The sequence below is a fragment of the Arachis ipaensis genome, chromosome B7 (assembly GCF_059453495.1).
Source record: "Arachis ipaensis isolate K30076 ecotype BB chromosome B7, ASM5945349v1, whole genome shotgun sequence".
Classification (NCBI taxonomy): domain Eukaryota; kingdom Viridiplantae; phylum Streptophyta; class Magnoliopsida; order Fabales; family Fabaceae; genus Arachis; species Arachis ipaensis.
In genome coordinates, this window is record NC_142442.1 from 87748345 (window position 1) to 87764164 (window position 15820).

Consider the following 15820-nt stretch of genomic DNA (forward strand, 5'->3'; position numbering starts at 1 on the left):
AAGCTTTAGGCTAACATTGCATGATTCCTGGAATTCTTATTAAAAATTTTGAATTTCATTATTTTCTTTTTCCAAAATAATTTTCGAAAAATACAAAAAAATTCAATAAAATCATAAAACCAAAAAGAATTTTGTGTTTCTTGTTTGAGTCTTGTGTCGAATTTTAAGTTTGGTGTCAATTGCATATTTTTTTAAATTTTCTTAAAATTGTCGAAAACTCATGCATGGTGTTCTTCATGATCTTCAAGTTGTTCTTGATGATTGTTTTTGTTTAATCTTGTGATTTTCTTGTTTTGTGTTTGTTGTTGTTTTTCATATGCATTTTCAATTTTTTAGTGTTTCAACATTAAAAATTTCTAAGTTTGGTGTCTTGCATGTCTTTCTTTTCTTAAAAATTTTCAAAAATAAGTTTTTGGTGTTCATCTTGACATTCAAAGTGTTCTTGGTGTTCATCTTGACATTCAAGGTGTTCTTGCATATTTTTCTTGTTTTGATTCATAATTTTTATGTCTTGTGTCATTTTTGTGTTTTTCTCGCTCCTCATTAAAATTTTAAAAAAAATATCTTTTCCTTATTTTACTCATAAATTTCGAAATTTTGGATTGACTTAGTCAAAAATTTTTAAAATTTAGTTGTTTCTTATGAGTCAAGTCAAATTTTCAATTTAAAAATCCTATCTTTTCAAAACTTTTTCAAAAATCAAATCTTTTTCATTTTTCTTTCATGTTTTTCGAAAATTTTAGAAAAATTGATTTTCAAAATCTTTTTCTTATTTTTATTTCATAATTTTCGAAAACTTTACTAACAATTAATGTGATTGATTCAAAAATTTTAAGTTTGTTACTTTCTTGTTAAGAAAGGTTCAATCTTTAAATTCTAGAATCATATCTTTTAGTTTCTTGTTAGTCAAGTAATCAACTTTAATTTCAAAATCAAATCTTTTTAATTTCCTTTTCAAATCTTTTTCAAAATAAATTTCAATAATATCTTTTTCAAAACTTAATTTTAAAATCTTTTCTAACTTCTTATCCTTTTAAAATTGATTTTCAAATCTTTTTCAATTAACTACTTGATTTTTTGTTTGTTTTACTAATTCTTATCTTTTTCAAAACCACCTAACTACCTTTCTCTCTCTAATTTTCAAAAATTAACTAACCACTTTTTCAAAATTCCTTTCTAATTAACCAATTATTTTAAATTATAATTCTATTTTATTTCCTTTAATAATTTTCGAATTCTAACTAATAATTAAAATAAAAAGAAAAATATTTTTCTTTTCTTTTTGATTATTTTCGAAAACTCTCTCTTTCTCATCTCTTTCTATTTATTTTATTTATTTACTAACACTTCTCTTCTTCTTATAATTCGAACCCTCTCTCCCTCTCTGTGTTCTAATTCTTCCTCTCTTCTCTCTATATCATTCTTCTATTATTCTCTTCTTCTACTCACATAAAGGAATCTCTATATTGTGACATAGAGGATTCCTCTTCTTTCTCTGTTCTCTTCTTTTTCATATGAGCAGGAACAAGGATAAGAACATTCTTGTTGAAGATGATCCTGAACCTGAAAGGACTCTAAAGAGGAAGCTAAGAGAAGCTAAAGCACAACACTCTAGAGAGGACCTAATAGAAATTTTTGAAAAAGAAGAAGTTATGGCAGCCGAAAATAACAATAATGGTGGAGATGCAAGGAAGATGCTTGGTGACTTTATCGCACCCTCTTCTGACTTCTGTGGAAGGAGCATCTCAATTCCTGCAATTGGAGCAAACAACTTTGAGCTTAAGCCTCATCATGGACTTTCATTGGAAGATCCTCATCAGTTTTTAGCTGAGTTCTTGAAAATCTGTGACACTGTTAAGACCAACGGGGTTAATCCTGAGGTCTACAGACTTATGCTTTTCCCATTTGCTGTAAGAGACAGAGCAAGGACATGGTTGGACTCACAACCTAAAGAAAGCCTGAACTCTTGGGAAAAGTTGGTCAATGCTTTCTTAGCCAAATTCTTTCCACCTCAAAAGTTGAGTAAGCATAGAGTGGAAGTCCAAACCTTCAGACAGAAGGAAGGTGAATCCCTGTATGAAGCTTGGGAAAGATACAAGCAATTGATCAGAAGGTGTCCTTCTGGCATGCTTTCAGAATAGAGCATCTTATGTATATTCTATGATGGTCTGTTTAAATTGTCCAAGATGTCATTGGACAACTCTGCTGGTGGATCTCTTCATCTGAAAAAGACGCCTGAGGAAGCCTAGGAACTTATTGAAATGGTTGCAAATAACCATTTCATGTACACTTCTAAAAGAAATCCTGTGAATAATGGGACAACTCAGAAGAAAGAAGTTCTTGAGATTGATACTCTAAATGCTATATTGGCTCAAAATAAAATATTGACTCAGCAAGTCAATATGATCTCTCAGAGTCTAACTGGAATGCAAGCTGCATTTGGCAGTACTAAGGAAGCTTCCTCTGAAGGAGAAACTTATGACCCTGAGAATCCTGGAATGGAGGAAGTGAATTACATGGGAGAATCCTATGGAAACACTTACAAACTTTCATGGAGGAATCATCCTAATCTCTCATGGAAGGATCAACAGAAGCCTAATCAAGGCTTCAATAATAATAATGGTGGAAGAAACAGGTTTGGCAATAGCAAACCTTTTCCATCATCTTCTCAGCAACAGACAGAGAATTCTAGGCAGAGCCTCTCTGACTTAGCAACCATAATCTCTGATCTATCTAAGACCACTCAAAGTTTCATGATTGAAACAAGGTCCTCCATTAGAAATTTGGAGGCACAAGTGGGTCAGCTGAGTAAAAGAGTTACTGAAATCCCTCCTAGTACTCTCCCAAGAAATACAGAAGAGAATCCAAAGAGAGAGTGCAAGGCCATCTACACATCCTACATGGCCGAACCTATAGAGGAGGGAAAGGCAGTGATTTCCAGTGAGGAAGACCCCAATGGACGTCCACTGGCCTCCAAGGAGTTCCCTAATGAGGAACCAAAGGAATCTGAGGCTCATATAGAGACCATAGAGATTCCACTGAACTTACTATTGCCATTCATGAGCTCTGATGAGTATTCTTCCTCAGTTTCTAAGAGCAATCATAAAGCTGAATGCCAAGTTATTTGGTAATGAGACTTGGAAGGATGAACCTTCATTGCTCATCAATGAACTGAATGCTCTGGTTCAACTGAAATTACCTCAGAAGAAACCGGATCCTGGAAAATTCTTAATACCTTGTACCATAGGCACCATGACCTTTGAGAAGGCTCTGTGTGACCTGGGGTCAGGGATAAACCTCATGCCCCTCTCTGTAATAGAGAAACTAGGGATCTTTGAGGTGCAAGTGATAAACCATTATTTTATGGTTTACATTGTGTTTAATTGTGTAGTTTTATCAAATCTTTACCCACTTATTCACTAAATTAGCATGCATTTATAATTCCTTCCCAAAATTACTCCATGGTTGAAAACCTGCTTCCTAGAGACTTTTAATTATGTATTTTAATTCTCCTTTATTCCATTTGACACCGTGATCTATGTGTCAAGTGTTTCATGTTTTATAGGGCATGAATGACTTGGAGATTGGAAAGAAAGCTTGCAAAAATGGAAGGAACACAAGAAATTGAGGAGATGACCAGCGAGAAGTGACGCGGACGCATGGCTCACGTGACCACACGAAATGGAGGAAATTGCAGTGACGCGCTCGCATGCCTGACGCGAACGCGTGAATTGGAGGCTGCAAGAGTAACGTGAATGCGTGGATGACGCGCACGCGTGGCAAGGCAAAACGCTGGATGACGCGAACGCGTGGATGACGCGATCGCGTGACGTACGCGATCTGCAAAATATGAAGAATTTGCTAGGGGCGATTTTGGGCCCTGTTTTGACCCAGTTTTTGGTCCAGAAAAGCAGATTAGAGCCAGGGAACATGTAGAGACCAAGAACAACATTCATTCCACATAATTTTAGTTTTAGATCTGATTTTACTCCTCCTCTAGGTTTTCTCTCTACAAATTCATAGTTCTTAGGATTTTGATTTTATTGCTTTTTGTACTGGGATATTGAGAAGACTTATTACCTCCGTCAAGACTTCGTCATTATAGTTTGTTTCCTTACTTGTCACTTACTCTTTCATATCGCTAATTTCTTCAGAGTTACTATTGGATTATTTTTAGAATTTGTTAACACAAGAACTATTTTTATTTTATTTGATCCTTTTGATTATTATTTATCATGTCTTTCTTTATTCCCCTTTCTTATTTCGTAAATTTTACATTCATAATGAGCGAGTAGTTCCATAACTTGATTGGGAGTTGATTGAAAGGAGGACCTTGAGTTGGAATGCTCAAGAGTAAAATTATAGTTGGGTTTAGCGTTGGGTCGCCCTCTAATCACTGACACTAGTCCTTCCCAAGGGAGAGGATTAGAACTTGTGAATAGAAACTGACTTCCAACTTGCTTAACTTTCCTTTATCTGGTAAAGGATAACTGAGCAGGCAACCTTCAATTATCACTTTGTTCTTGGGAGAACTCCATCAAGGATAGGGCTTCCAACTAATCTACTCCTGGTCAAGGTTTTTATTTAAATTACATAAATTCTCTGATTTAATTTCCTGTTTATCAACTCAAACCATTTTAGAAAACATCTGATTAATAAAATAGCACACATTTCTGCAACTTGTTGGGAGATGACCTGGAATTCATACTCCCAGTATTTTAATTCTAATTTTGTGACAACCCCTTCTAAATTGATAAGCGGATTTTAGGTTGGTTAAGAACTATACTTGCAACGTATCTCTTATAAAAATTTCTTAACTCGCCAGTTTCCGCCACGTCAATTTTTAGCCCCGTTGCCGGGGAGTTACAATAGAGTGCTAAGTTATTGATTGGAATTTATTTATTTGGATTTTATTTTATTTTGCTACTATGAGCTGCATGTTTCTTTTGTTAAATGACACATTCACTTCCTGATCCAAGCTTGCCAGTATTTGACCCTGAGATTGAAAGAACTATTTCACGTATAAGGCAAGCTCGGCGTCGGTTAGTCCTCCCCGAGGACGAATCTAAAACGTCACTTAAGGGTGAAACAAGCTCCCCTTCTACTGATTCGGTTGATTTACGTGCAGGTGACATGGCAGCACCTAGGAGAGTTACCATCCAGGAGGCTGGAGCCCCTGATTTTACAATGCAACCGTTTCAAGTGCATCACCCAGCAGTGGATACAAATTTTGAAATAAAGACTGCACTGCTCAACTTGATGCCTAAGTTTCATGGCTTACCTGCTCAAGAGCCTATCAAGCACCTTAGGGATTTCCAAGCAGCCTGTTCTACTGTCAGGCGTGATGGTGCAGATGAAACTTCTATTCTGTTAAAAACCTTCCCATTCTCTCTTGAGGGAAAGGCAAGAGAGTGGTACTACACTCAACCCGCAGCAACTGTTTCTGACTGGGATACGCTTAGAAGAGAATTTTTGAAAAAATTCTTTTCGGCTGAAGTTACTGATAAACTGAGGAAAGACATTTCCATTATTGTTCAGGACGAATCCGAGACTCTTTACGAATACTGGGAGATCTTCAACAACCTTCTGGAAGCATGCCCCACCATATGATTGACAAGATAGTGTTGCTCGGCTATGTCACACAGGGCATGAGGCCCCAAGATAAGACCACATTGGAAAATGCTAGCAATGGGTCTATGAAAAAGTACAAGACCACTGAAGAGGCATGGCAATTGATCAGCGACTTGGCTGAATCTACTAGGAATCACAGACAGAAACAAGGCCGGTCAAAAGCTGTTGTGGAGGTATCTTCTAGCAAGGAGACTACTGCTCTGACTCAGAGTATATGTGAAATGACCAACTTACTAAAGCAGATGCAGTTGAGTCAATGATAAACCATTATTTTATGGTTTATATTGTGTTTAATTGTGTGGTTTTATCAAATCTTTACCCACTTATTCATTAAATAAGCATGCATTTATAATTCCTTCCTAAAAATACTTTATGGTTGAAAACTTGCTTTCTAGAGACTTTTAATTTTGTATTTTAATTCTCCTTTATTCCATTCGATGCCGTGATCTGTGTGTTAAGTATTTCAGGCTCTATAGGGCATGAATGACTTGGAGATTGGAAAGGAAGCTTGCAAAAATGGAAGGAACACAAGAAATTAAGGAGATGACCAGCGAGAAGTGACGCAGGCGCATGGCTTACGCGACCGCGCGATATAGAGGAAATTGCAGTGACGCGGACGCATGGCGCACGCGACCGCGCGGATTGGAAATTGCACCAGTGACGCGAAGGTGTGGACGACGCGCACGCGTGGCTAGGCAAAACGCTAGATAACGCGAACGCCTGGATGACGCGATCGCGTGACATGCGCGATCTGCAGAATCTGCAGAATTCGCTGGGGGCGATTTTGGGCCCTGTTTTGACCCAGTTTTCGGCCCAAAAAAGCAGATTAGAGCCAGGGAACATGCAGAGACAGAGGACAACATTCATTCCATCTAGTTTTAGTTCTTAGATCTGATTTTACTCCTCCTCTAGGTTTTCTCTCTACACATTCATAGTTCTTAGGATTTGATTTGATTGCTTTTTGGATTGGAACATTGAGAAGAGTTATTACCTCCGTCAGGACTTCGTCGTTCTAGTTTGTTTCCTTATCTGTCACTTACTTTTCCATGTCCTTTATTTATTCAGAATTACTATTGGATTATCTTAGAATTTATTAATATAAGAATTACTTTTATTTTTAATTGATCGTTTTTAATTACTATTTATCATGTCTTTCCTTATTTCCCTTTCTTATGTTGTGAAGTTTACATTCATAATGAGCGAGTAGTTCTATAACTTGATGGGGACTTAATTGAAAGGATGACCTTGAGTTGGAATTCTCAAGAGAGGAATTGTAATTGGGTTTATCGTTGGATTGTCCTCTACTCACTGACACTAATCCTTTCCAAGGGAAAGGATTGGAACTTGTGAATAGAAATAGCTTTCCAACTTGCTTGACTTTCCTCTACCTAGTAAGGGATAACTAAGCAAAACAACCTTCATTTACCAATTAATCTTGAAGAGTACTCCAACAAGAATAGGGCTTCCAACTAATCTACTCCAGGTCAAGGTTTTTATTAAAATTACATAATTTCTCTGATTTAATTTCCTATTTATCAACTCAAACAATTTTTAGAAAACATCTGATTAATAAAATAGCACACCTTTCTGCAACTAGTTGGGAGACGACCTGGGATTCATACTCCCAGTATTTTAATTTTAATTTTGTGACAACCCCTTCTAAATTGATAAGTGGATTTTCGGTTGGTTAAGAAATGTACTTGCAACGTATCTCTAATAACAATTTCTTAACTCGCCAATTTCTGCTACGTCAATTTTTGGCGCCGTTGTTGGGGAGTTGCAATAGAGTACTAAGTTATTGATTGGAATTTATTTATTTGCATTTCATTTTATTTTTTTGCTACTATGAGCTACATGTTTCTTTCGTTAAATGATGCGTTCACTTCCTGATCCAAGCTTGCCAATATTTGATCCTGAGATTGAAAGAACTATCTCACGAATAAGGCAAGCTCGGCATCGGTTAGTCCTCTCTGAGGGCGAATCTGAAACGTCACTTGAGGAAGAAACAAGCCCCCTTTCTGCTGATTCGGTTGATTTACGTGTAGGTGACATGGCAGCACCTAGGAGAATTACTATCCAGGAGGCTGGAGCCCCTGATTTTACAATGCAACTGTTTCAAGCGCATCACCCAGCAGTGGCTACAGACTTTGAAATAAAGACTGCACTGCTCAACTTGATGCCAGAGTTTCATGGCTTACTTGCTCAAGAGCCTATCAAGCACCTGAGGGATTTCCAAGCAGCCTGTTCTACTGTCAGGCGCGATGGTGCAGATGAAACTTCTATTCTGTTGAAGGCTTTCCCATTCTCTCTTGAGGGAAAAGCAAGAGAGTGGTACTACACTTAACCCGCAGCAACCGTTTCTGACTGGGATATGCTTAGAAGAGAATTTTTGGAAAAATTCTTCCCAGCTGAAGTTACTGATAAACTGAGGAAAGACATTTCCATGATTGTTCAGGACGAATCCGAGACTCTCTATGAATACTGGGAGCGCTTCAACAACCTTCTAGAAGCATGCCCCCACCATATGATTGACAAGATAGTGATGCTCGGCTACGTCACACAGGGCATGAGGCCCCAAGATAAGACCACATTGGAAAGTGCTAGCAATGGGTCTATGAAAAAGTACAAGACCACTGATGAGGCATGGCAATTGATCAGCGACTTGGCTGAGTCTACAAGGAATCACAGGCAGAAACAAAGCCGCTCAAAGGCTGTTGCAGGGGTATCTTCTAGCAAAAAAACTACTGCTCTGGCTCAGAGTATATGTGAAATGACCAACTTACTGAAGCAGATGCAGTTGAGTCAACAACAAGCACAGCAAAAACAAATAGTTAGTCCCACAGAGAGTGTGTGGGATTTGTGCCGATTATAGCCATTATACTGATGAATGTCCGCAGCTCCAGCAGGAAGACAACACTGTGGCAGCCACTAATAACTTCTATGACCGCCCCAACCAAGGGTACAATCAAGGTGGCAGTTACAGCCATGGATGGCAGGACAACTCTAACTATAATTGGAGGGACAATTCTAACCAGAATTGGAGGGACAACAATAACAAAGGAGGCAGAGACAATCAAGGATATCAGAGGTGGAATAATAACAATAACACGTAGCAGAACCAGAACCAGCCTTACAGAGCACCTCACCTGAGGCAGTCCCAAGGACCACAACACAACCAATAACAAGTTCCGCAGATCACTCAATCTAATTCCTCTCCGAGTGACGATACTCTTCAATCCATTGCACAAGGACAAAGGAACATGGAAAGTTCACTTAATGGCCTAGTGTCTGCTATACAAGCTCTCATCTCTCAGCTGGCACCACCCAATACTTCAAACACTCAACAAGCAAGCTCCAGTGGAATTCCTTCTCAACCCTTACCCAATCCAAAGGGTGGCATCAATGCCATTACCCTATGGTCCGGAACCACATTGCAAGAGAGGAATCAGGAGGAGCCAAGCCCACCAGAACACACCTCAGCTGAAGAGGTAGTGGAAATAGAAGATATTGAGGAGGAAAAGGATATACAGGACACGACTGAAGAAGAAGAAGCTCAATCACAGAAAGAAGCACCAAAGGGTGCAGACACTGCAGAAAATGCCATTCCTATTTCATTTCCATAACTTGCAAGGAAGCCCAGGAAGCAGTTGGAACCTGATCCCAAAATGGTAGAAATATTCAAAAAGGTTGAGGTAACTGTTCCCCTTTTTGATGTCATTCAGCAGGTACCTAAATACGCAAAGTTTCTAAAAGATTTATGTATACATAAAGACAAAATTAATGAATTAGAGACTATTCCTTTAGGTAGTTCTATATCTGCTTTAATGGGAGGTATACCTGAAAAGTGTAGTGACCCAGGTCCATGTATGGTTAATTGTACTATTGGTGGTGTAGTATTTTCTGATTTCATGTGTGATTTAGGAGCATGTGTTAGTATAATGCCTTTGTCTATATATGATATTTTGAGGCTCCCTCCCTTAAAAAGGTCGGCAGCTCATTTTGTGTTAGCAAATAAAAGCATTATTACAGTGGCTGGAGTTGCTGAAAATGTATTAGTGGGCATTAAGGGGCTCACATTCCCCATTGATTTTTATATCCTAGAGATGCCCCAAAATGACTCGGAGAAGCCATCATCAATCCTACTCGGAAGACCATTCTTGAAGACCTCGAAGTTCAAATTGGATGCTTTTTCAGGAACATACTCTTTTGAAATAGACGGCCGAGTGGTAAGCTTCAATCTGAATAGAGTTATGAAGTACCCTCCAGAAGATCATTCTATCCTCCAGTGTGACATCATAGATGAAACCGTAGCTGAAATTCACCAGGAGGAGTTAGAAGAGAAGTACATAGGACAAGGTCCGAGTGTGGGGACACTTTCTGAGGACAACGAAAGTACTTTACCATTGTCACCAACTCCAGACAATCCAGAGCCTAGCCATGAGCCGAAGTTAGAATTAAAACCCCTCCCTCTACACCTCAAATATGCTTACCTTGAGGACAAGCAGAAGTTTCCAGTTATCATTGCACGAGAACTCACTTCTCATCAAGAAGAACAGTTACTTAGTGTGCTGAGGAGACACAAGAAGGCAATTGGGTAGAGTTTGGCAGACATAGTAGGCATCAACCCTCAAGTTTGTGAGCACAGAATATTTTTAGAAGAGGGAGCTAGGCCTGTTCGTCAACCCAAGAGAAGACTGAATCCCACTATCTTAGAGGTTGTCAAAAAGGAAGTGACCAGACTACTAGAGGCAGATATAATCTACCCCATCTCAGATAGTGAATGGGTAAGCCCAGTACAAGTGGTGCCCAAGAAGTTTGGAGTCACTACAGTGAAGAATGAGCATGGAGAGCTCATAGCAACTAGAGTACAAAATGCCTGGAGGGTCTACATTGATTACAGGCGCCTAAACCAGGCCACTCGTAAGGATCACTATCCTCTTCCATTCATTGATCAAATGCTGGATCGCCTGTCAGGTAAATCGCATTATTGCTTTTTAGATGGTTACACAGGTTATTTCCAAATTTATATAGCTCTTGAAGATCAGGAAAATACTACTTTTACATGTCCTTTTGGGACTTATGCTTACAAGAGAATGCCCTTTGGCTTGTGCAATGCACCAGCTAGTTTCCAAAGGTGCATGATGAGTCTTTTCTCTGATCTTATTGAGGATTGTATGGAGGTTTTTATGGATGATTTTAGCGTTTATGGTGATTCCTTTAGCCTTTGCTTAGATGGTTTATCTAGAGTATTAGATAGATGTATCAGTACAAACCTTGTTTGAAATTTTGAAAAATGTCACTTTATGGTTAAACAAGGGATTGTACTAGGACATGTTGTATCTAATACTGGCATTTCTATAGATCCAGCGAAGGTGGATGTTATTTCCAGTTTGCCTTACCCCTCCTCTGTAAGGGAAGTCCGTTTGTTCCTTGGCCATGCAGGTTTTTACTGGAGGTTCATTAAGGACTTTAGTAAGGTAGCACTTTCCTTATCCAGATTACTGCAGAAAGATATTGAGTTCGAGTTCAGTGAGGATTGCAAACAAGCGTTTGATAAACTGAAGACTGCCCTGACTCAAGCTCCAATTGTGAGATGACCTGACTGGAGCCAACCATTTGAAATCATGTGTGACGCCTCCAACCATGCAGTAGGAGCAGCGCTGGCTCAGCGTGAAGGTAAGGACCCCTTTGTAATTGCTTATGCATCTAAAACTTTAGACACTGCTCAGTCTAATTACACTACTACTGAGAAAAAGATTCTTGCTATTGTTTTTGCTCTGGATAAATTCCGAGCCTATTTACTTGGTACTAAAGTAGTAGTGTACTCAGAGCATGCAGCTCTAAAGTATTTATTAGCTAAAAAGGAGTCCAAACCAAGGCTTATACATTGAATACTGCTACTACAAGAATTTGATTTAGAAATAAAGGATAGGAGTGGAAACCAGAATTTAGTGGCAGACCACTTGAGTCGCCTTGAGCACATTAAGGATGACTCCACTCCTATAGCTAATAATTTCCCTTTTGATAACCTGCAAGCAGTATGTGAGGTAGTCCCTTGGTATGCACCTGTAGCTAATTTTCTAGTTAGCTACACTTTTCCTCCAAACTTTACTAAGCATCAAAGAGACAAGCTGAAAAGCGAGTCTAAATATTATATATGGAATGACCCATATTTATGGAGATGTGGCACTGACCAGGTAATTAGAAGGTGTGTACCTCAATCAGAATTCCAGTCCATCTTAGAGGCCTGTCACTCATCTGAGAGTGGAGGACATTTTGGCCCTCAAAGAACAGCTAGAAAAATCTTGGATTGTGGATTCTGGTGGCCTACTCTTTTTAAAGACACTGCTGAATTTTGTAAATCCTGTTTCCCATGCCAAAAATTTGGTAATATATCTAGGAGGGATGAGATGCCTCAACAAATTATGCTTTTCTGTGAAATTTTTTACGTTTGGGGCATTGACTTCATGGGTCCATTTCCAAATTCTAACGGTTATTTTTATATATTGTTAGCTGTAGATTATGTTTCCAAATGGGTGGAAGCAATTCCTACCCGTACTGATGATGCTAACACTATTGTTTCCTTTGTTAGAAACCACATTATTTGTCGCTTTGGATCACCACGAGCAATCATGAGCGATCAAAGCACCCATTTTTGTAACAGGAGACTAACAGGATTACTGAAGAAGCATGGGATAATTCATAAAGTAGCAACAGCCTACCATCCTCAGACTAATGGGCAAGCCGAGGTGTCAAATAGAGAGATAAAGCGTATATTGCAGAAGATAGTCAAACCTCATAGAAGAGACTGGAGCACCAGGCTACAAGATGTAGTTTGGGCATACAGAACAGCATACAAGACACCCATTGGGATGAGTTCCTTTCGCTTAGTTTATGGAAAAGCCTGTCATCTCCCTGTTGAAGTAGAGCACAAAGCCTCTTGGGCAGTAAAAGAGTACAACATGGGATTTGAGAATGCCGGAGCTGAAAGGAAGTTGCAATTGCAAGAATGGGAAAGCCTTCGCCTAGAAGCTTATGAGAACTCAAGGCTGTACAAGGAAAAGATGAAGGCTGTACATGATCAACACATCAAGAGAAAAGAGTTCCAACCTGGGGACTTAGTCCTCCTTTACAAATCTAGACTGAGGCTCATGCCAGGCAAGTTGAGATCAAGATGGGAAGGTCCATATAGAGTAGAGAAGGCTGAGCCGTACGGAGTTTTTCACCTAAGTCATCCTTCAAGCTCTGAACTCATCAAAGTTAATGGCCATCGTTTGAAGCTATATCATGGTGAGAAGGTGACGAAAAACAAGGTGTTAGATATCTTCTTCTTGGAGGATCCGCTCACAGTAGAAGATTGAGCTAATGGAGCGTCCAACTTACGGACTTTAAAGCAAAGTGCTAGGTGGGAGACAACCCACCATGGTATGATCGTTCCTTTCTTTATTCTTAGTTTTCTTTTTCAATAACTCTTCTCATTTTTAGTACATTTAGTTTGCATCTGCATTTGCATATTTTTACTTTTATTTAAAAAAAAAAAAGAGGGAGAGCCGCGACGCGACAGCGTCACCGACCCGTCCGCGTCGCAGGTGGCTCAGAGAGAATACGATATCGAACAGAAAGTCACGCAGGAGCGTGGCTGGAGGCGTGCCTTTGGCACAAATCACCCCACGCGACCGCATCGCTGACGCGTTTGCGTCACATGGGAAACATGCCTCCCACACGTCCGCGTCACTCACGCGGCTGTGTGACCTGGAAATCGACGTAAGAAAGGGTGCACAACCGAAAGTTGTGCTAGAGTGGTGCTGGACTGGTGCTGAACGCACAAACCTTACCACGCGGACGCATGGCTCATGCATCCGCGTCATATCCCTATAATTGCCACTCACGCGATCGCGTCGATCACGCGACCGCGTCACCCTGAATTTTGGCAAAAATAAGTTTTGAACAGAGAGTTGTGTGAGCGCGAGGCTGCCCTCGCGCCAGTAGCACAAAACGAGTCACGCGTCCGCGTGACTGACGCTACCGCGTCAATTCATTTAAGCGCAAGTCACGCGAACGCGTCCCCCACATGCCCGCGTCTCCTGCGCGCACAGCTTATCCTAATTTGCCAAATACCTTATCTTTCCCTTCTCCAAATCCTACTTTTTCTTTTCCCCCTCATTATTTTCTTTCCCTCTCTTCCTCCTTCCTTCTTTTTCACTTTCTATTCTCTCTCTCATCACCATTAACAAGGTTTTTCTTTTCTTCTTCCCTCTTTACTTTTCTATTCTTCTTCTTAATTTATGTTCTCTTCTTTTTTTCTTTTTCTTTTTACTTGTATTATCTATATTTTTCTTTTAATTGGTGTTAGATATTTAGTAGGGTCATTATTATTCCCTATGGTTTGCTTGTGGATTATTAAGAACTTGTTTGGCAATTTTATGCTAATTTTTAAAAGGGTTGCTTGCATGTTCCACTTATTATTTTCAATAGCTTACCTACAATGCATGCTATGTGTTTGTGAAAATGCCCGTATGGCATTGTGCATTATTTTTGGATTTCTTTTTACTCTAAATGCCTGCTTTTCACAAAACCCTTTTTTATATTTTATTAATTTAATATAATTTCTATTTCAAACAGGTTGTTAGTTTGAATTCTGTGGTAATTTAACATGGACATTGAATGCTTGATCTATGCTACTCATGCCTTTGCCTGCATGCCAATAAACACCTTGCATTTAATTGTCACCCTATGCACTTACTATATTCCTCATGATAATTTTTCACATGCAGTCATGACCATGTGTTAACTTCATTCATCTTTAATGTGCATTGATTACCACCCATACCATCCTCTTCCTTGCTCTACCCCTTGACATTTTGACATACTTTCTCTTTTCTCCCTTTCAGGATGGCCACCAAGAAAGGCAATGAGAAAGCTGTTCCCAAATCAATAGCAAAGAGAGGAACAAAATAAGCATTAGTGGCAGAGCCTTCTTCTACTGCAGTTAAACCCTCAACAAAAAGAATTAAGAGGATTATAAAGGTTGATGATAAAGAAAAAGCCTTTCCAACAAAGGACACTGTACGATTTACCAATCGCTACTCTGAGCAGATGTTCTCTATCCTGGCAGAAAGGAGTTACAACAACGAACACCTTCTTATCCTCCCAAACCATATTGCTGAATTTGTTGAGCCACAAATTGAATGAAGACAATGGGGTTTCCTCTAGAGACAGCCACGGCAGGTTAATCTTTCTTGGGTAGAAGAGTTCTACTCCAATTTCCACCTGCCAACCCTGCAGTCTGTCTATGTCCGACAGAAGCAAGTCCCCATTACAGAAGAGGCCATTCAACGAGCTCTAGATCTTCCCCCTACTCCAGAAGGACTGGACACATTTCAAGAAGCCGCACTCAAGCGCCAGATGTACCAATTTGATTGGGACGCTGTTCTCAGAGTTATCGCACTACCTGGCAGCGGATGGATCTACGGTTACCATCGTTCCCGTCCTAAGGGAATATCGGCTTCTGCACTTACCTTAGAGGCTCGAGTATGGGCACAGATTATGTCCCATTATATCTTTCCAAGCACTCACGAGTCCTCCCTCACTGCAGAAATGGCCGTTCTACTATGGTGCATCCTTACAGACCAGCCTCTAAACCTACCAAGACACATCCGGAGTGCTATGGGACACGTACAAATTGCGGGCAACTTACCTTTTCTCGCCCTGGTCTCAGATCTTGTCTCAGCAACCAGAGTCTCCTATAGAGCTGGGGACACCAAAGTCATGCTTCCACGGGTTGATCAGTATGTCCCTAATGGGAAATACATCAGACCTCCAGCAGCCACTACCAGCCAGCCTACTGAACCGGCTGAAGAAATTCCTCCTTCAACACCACAAGCACCTACAACCACTCAACTACACCATCAGATACTTGAAAGGTTGGATCGGCAGGAACACAAAGCAAAGCTAAGAGAGCGCCGTAACAAGCGCCGATTCACATACCTCAAGGAGCTACATAAGGGAAAATACAGAGACTCAGACACCCTGGACTCCACTTTCTTTACCAGCACTGGGAGCATGACGATCCCGACTGTGGAGATACTGCTACCAGCCCACCCTTGTTCCTGACAGATGGCACCGAGGACGGTGCAAAGCCTTAAGTGTGGGGAGGTCGGTCAGTACCTGACTTCCAGAGGTAATTTCT

The 15820-nt window shown here is 40.0% G+C and overlaps 1 pseudogene; it reads left to right on the forward strand.

The window, feature by feature from the left end:
• LOC148553272 (uncharacterized) overlaps window positions 1-14589 on the forward strand; it is a 56456-nt pseudogene extending 41867 nt beyond the window's left edge.
• Window positions 14590-15820: the final 1231 nt, after the last annotated feature.